The sequence below is a fragment of the Salvelinus sp. IW2-2015 genome, linkage group LG36 (genome assembly GCF_002910315.2).
Source record: "Salvelinus sp. IW2-2015 linkage group LG36, ASM291031v2, whole genome shotgun sequence".
NCBI classification, from domain to species: Eukaryota; Metazoa; Chordata; class Actinopteri; order Salmoniformes; family Salmonidae; genus Salvelinus; species Salvelinus sp. IW2-2015.
In genome coordinates, this window is record NC_036875.1 from 33,264,735 (window position 1) to 33,270,265 (window position 5,531).

General features: G+C 39.7%; 1 long non-coding RNA gene across 1 annotated transcript in view; it reads right to left on the minus strand.

The window, feature by feature from the left end:
• Window positions 1–4,358, minus strand: part of LOC139023769 (uncharacterized) — a 128,587-nt gene extending 124,229 nt beyond the window's left edge. The window contains exon 1 of the long non-coding RNA XR_011474937.1: window positions 4,214–4,358. This is a non-coding gene — a long non-coding RNA (uncharacterized lncRNA). The remainder of the gene's footprint in view (window positions 1–4,213) is intronic.
• Between the last annotated feature and the right edge of the window lie 1,173 nt (window positions 4,359–5,531).

The following is a 5,531-nucleotide window of genomic DNA, read 5'->3' on the forward strand; positions in this document are numbered from 1 at the left end:
CACACGCTAGTACACACACACACGCACGCACACGCTCATACACACACACACGCACGCACACACACACTTTTGGATCCAACACTAATACCACCAAACACACCAGAGAGATGTTATCTCTGAAAAGGCATGTGGGGAGCTACATAGTGTGGGTTTTCTGGTGAGCACCAACCCAGTTACAACATGAACTGAGTCCAACTTTTAAAGGATAGATCACTGTCTTTTCCCTTTGCCTCCAACGGTCCACAGCCCTGAACAAAGATCAACATGCAAAACCAAACTCCACAGACTGGAAAGGGAAGGAGCTACGCCACATCCAGACAGKCTTACAGCAGTTCTGAGGGCATCTTTAAGTCAAAGCATGGCATTGGCAGGTTGCTTTGAAAGCAGTGGTGTCCTTCACTCAGAATTCCACCAATGTAAAGCGTGGAATATGTAAACAAATGCTCTATCTTTTGCCAAGTGATAGGTCAATAGTTGAGGTGTTATTTAGCTCTGCTTATTATTGTCAAGTTTCATTGCTGACAGAACAACTCAGGGACAATCTTATTATGAGTCTGTCTGTATTGCGGCAGGAGGCCTCTGGAATGCCAATGCTTGGCTATTCAGTAATGATTTGAGAAAAATAACACTGGCATAACAATATTATGTAGAGACCCTATGAAAGTAGTTCAATCAATGTAATTTATGTGTGGGCACAACATTTTTTTTTGTATCACATTCTCACATCAACATTAGCTGGCAGCTGTAGATAAAGTGGTTGCATGCATATGAAATGGTGCTAAAGGTGATCGGAGTAACAGAGGAAGTCTCTGAACGCTTTTAAAGCACCCCTGCGTGCACCTTATCTCTCTTCAAGTACAGAACACCAGACCAGAAACTGCACTGTATAGTCTCTGTTATCTCCTCTGGCTCCCCACCATCCAGAGGTCAGGATTATATTGAGCATGGGCTGTGTCTGATATAGGGCTCTGGTCAAAAGTAGCGCACTATATAGGGAATAGGGTGCCATTTGGGACGCATCCACGGTCTCCTTTTCTTCTATCCTGGTAGGCCTAATACCTGCAGACAGCCGGTTGGTCAGATCAAGTTCCTCGATCTGTCTGCAGTAAACTTTTATCACAGTTGTTCCCTCTCAATTGATGRGCTGACCACCGACGTTAGAAATAATCCATACAGCAAGGCCTTAATAAATATGCACTATTAAAACTTTGATCAGGGCCATCGACTCATTATTCCACCCATCAGACTTATTAATGAACAGAAATAACTGTTTTGACTTCGCCCCCTTCCCCCCTATATAATGATAGATATCTGGACGCCATGGTTACACAGACCACCACTATAGTCATCTGTCCACAAAGCTTTGGTGTGTATTACTCTCAAAGACAATCTTTGTTCAGTATCCCCACCAACCAAGAACTGTCAAGGGCACTCATAAGTTCATCAAAGATGAAAACCTTTTTTATATTTGAACGGACGGACTCAGGAACCTAAGACAGCACTTGAATTAATGTCCGTCCGTGTAGGGGTTTGTATGAATATTAATAGAGTAGGCAGCACATTTGTTCAGTGCATGGTGTCGTAAATACGCTGAACAACTTTCCATCCCAAATGGCAACCTATTCCCTTCATAGTGCACTACTTTTGACCAGATTTGGTCAAATATAGCGCAATATAAGTGCAACAGCGTGCCATTTGGTGTGCGCATCAAATTAGAATATTTGTTTTCTCAGGGCCAACTGGAGACTGGAAACATCACCCTGGTCTCATTACAGGAGTGTCAGGTGGAAGACACAGTGAACATCTCCAGGTTTGGATAACAAGGATTAGGTAGAATCATATCAGAAAAGAAGCAGTGTGAGCAATCTTAGAGTAGGCAGTGTTATGTCACGTGCAACACTGTGGGACTGACAAAGAAGCTGTCAGCAGAGCAGTATGCTTCCCATTAGTTCCCTGATGCAGGGATTGTTTCCCAATGCTATTGTGAATGGCTGGAAAATCCCTTTGTATTGTTACTGACACACGGTCTATACAAAAGTTGACGAGAGGACTGTGTAAGATAGAAACAAATTCTCAACATTCATGTGCTTGAGGTAGACTACAACGAAAAAAATGACAGGGAAAGTGAGTATCCAAGGGTATAATATAAACACGAAAGTAATACGTCAAAAATAATACCGTAATAATAAAAGCGATACAACCAAGCGCATTCCAAGTCCGGTACCATTGGACTACAGACACGGATGTGCGTAAACACCATGCTTAAATTGTGGAAAAACAAACCCAATTTAAACAGTCATCATGAGCTTGGAGGCATATAGCAACTAATTGGTTGCTATGGGCCTACTGAACATGTATATCTAATTACAATCAATGTATTTTTATGTCAGACTTCTGAGTACCGACTGACTACTGATAAACTAACTGCTCACGGGCTGAAATATATTTGACATGCAGATATCTTGAACAACATTCAACAGTGCAGCTGCAATTCATTTAGAGAAACAGATGTGTTGGCAGAGGTTGCATAGACAAACCGGCGGGGAGTAAACGATAAACCTCGGATTTCGGTGCTGTCCAGATAGCCTCTCATTGTTCTCACTCTATAGCCCAACAAAACAACTTTTTTCCGACAGTATTTCAGGCCCAAGGAATAAGTGAATATTTTATCTTTAGAAACATTTTTCGAAATAAAATAGTATAAGAAAATACGACAGGCTAATGCATTTGGTAAACATTCTAAATGTCGTCTATTCTTTCTCCTCCGCCTCTCTCTCTTTCTCTCACCTGCCTGCAGGTTCTACAGCTGTACAGCGTCYCTGAACACTGCCCTCTATCGCTCTCTAAAAATGTACAATTCTAAACGGCATTTAATACCAATTTTGAAATGAGCCTTGAACTTGAGAAAGGAATCTGTTGGTGTTTCAGCTTAGTCTTGATTATTTACCGTTTCTCTGTTGAGTTGTGTTGTAATAATGGAAGTAATTCTATGTTATTCTACGCAATGTGGCCGCAGGGTGAACATGGCTTACAGAATAGAAGTGTCTGAGATGCGTAGTAGGTCTGAGAGACTTCACCTACCACCAGAATCAATGCTATTCATAACTCAGCCTTTGATTGTATTCGTTTATTGTTCTTCATTTCGACATCCTAATAATGAATCAACTTCACATCATGTAGCAATAAGGGAATAAGGGAATGCTATTCGCGGTCGCTTTTGATTTAATGTTCTCTATGAGAAAACGACTACTATTATCTCAGCTTTATAGCAAAATCTGTAAACTGTAAAACTGATATTCAACCTGGTGTCAGCCGGATGACAGTATAAATACTGACTATTATCATCCACATTCAACCTGGCACCTACAATAACCGCTGCGCAAGACTAAAGAAAATGGGACAACCAGTGCAAGGTCTATTCTCCAAGCGGCATGAGTCATTTCAATGTTATTTTATGACACCACTATTCTCATTTCTTTAAGAAACAGACATGTCTAATCATAGGACAAAAGAGAATATAAAGAAAATGACATTTAAAAGGCTGATCTGGATAGTAGCCTACTATGTGGGAACTACATCTGTCTAACTAATCTCACCCCACGGGTCCTGATTACGGACAGCACAACACAAGTAAGTTTGTAACAGTGGAAATGTGGCGGTAGGTTCCTGCAGCCCCTGAGAAATGCCTCTGGTCCTCGGCTGGAACGTGATTAGAAAGTAAAGCTGAAACGGTATAAAAGAACCGCTAACTGCTCTGAATAAATATGCGATATTATGGAACAAACTACGACGCCAACACAGCCCTCTATTCAAGGTATGGTAAAATGGACAAAATAAGAGGCACCCAGAAATACTGATATATCTAAGTAAAAACATTTGTGAAKTGAAACTTCAAATTCATCTCATGATAAATGGTTTAGATGTACAATGGGAAAACGGTGCTCAATATAGGCTATTCTATCCCTTATTAATAGACCTAATGTGTGTTTTATGCCTTATCTATAACTATTAAAAAATTTTGGACAGGATACTCACTCCAAAATAAAAGGCTAAAGATTAGAAAGTGATTTATTTATTTCCTTTTAAAAGTAAAATGTAAATATAATTACTATTGTAAATTGTAGTAGGTTCAGTAGAGCCATCTGCAAATATTTAAATACAACCAAGGGATGCAATTGAACCGTCCAATAGATCAATTAAATTGTATTCTTACCGTTGATGTTTTTTCCAACTTGTTCGAAATGTCACGCAAAACTCGAGGGCTCTACTTGATTCGTCAGGCTAGCTCATTGGAAGTGTATCTCCTCTCTTCGATGTGTCTCGCTCACAGAACGACCTGCGCTGGTTACTGCGTTCTCTCTGTGAGTTGGACGCTAGTACAAGGACCATCGCAACTGAGAGGGGTGTACAAGAGAGAATTTGCATTTWAAAAAAACAAGCGCGTATAGTACTTGGAGTATTGAGTAAGGGCTTGTGAGGTATTGCCCCACTGTTCTATAGCCTTATAATAAACTTCATTGACATTACTTATTTCATTATTATCTGGTGATGTGATGTAGAAGTTAATTTCAGATTTGAAGTTTGAATAGTTTAGAGTGGTGTGACTGGCCATTCCCGCCACTGGCACAGGTTGAGAGCAGTTCATGACACCTCCTCATCAAACTGTCTTTCCAGATGTGGATCTTTGGTTGGGTGATGTTCCCATGTATTTGCAAATAAATAACATAGGCCCTAGCAACATTTCATTTAAATAGACACTGTACTACAATGTGATGAGAGGTGCATGCTGCAACTAGCTCTCACAGTCTCACGTCAGAATTAGAAGTTCATCCATGTTTCTCAAAAGTCTAATTCTTAAGTGTCTATGGTTAAGTTTTTTTTTWAATTTCACCTTTATTTAGCCAGGTAGGCTAGTTGAGAACAAGTTCTCATTTGCAACTGCGACCTGGCCAAGAAAAAGCAAAGCAGTTTGACACATACAGCAACACAGAGTTACACATGGAATAAACAAACATACAATCAATAATACAGTAGAAAAATATATATACAGCATGTGCAAATGAGGTAGGATAAGAGAGGTAAGGCAATAAATAGGCTATGGTGGCAAATTAATTACAATATAGCAATTAAACACTGGAATGGTAGGATGTGCAGAAGATGAATGTGCAAGTTGAGATAKTCGGGTGCAAAGGAGCAAGATAAATAAATAAATACAGTATGGGGATGAGGTAGATTGGGTGGGCTATTTACAGATGAGCTATGTACAGGTGCAGTGATATGTGAGCTGCTCTGACAGCTGGTGCTTAATTTAGTTTAGGCATTAACTCAGAATATTTAAGGTTAAAGTTACGTTTAGGCATTAACTCAGAATATTTAAGGTTAAAGTTACGTTTAGGCATTAACTCAATATTTAAGGTTAAGTACGTTTAGGCATTAACTCAGTAATATTTAAGGTTACAGTTCAGTTTAGGCATTAACTCAGAGATATTGTAAGGTTAAATGTTACGTTAGGCATTAACTAGAATATAGGT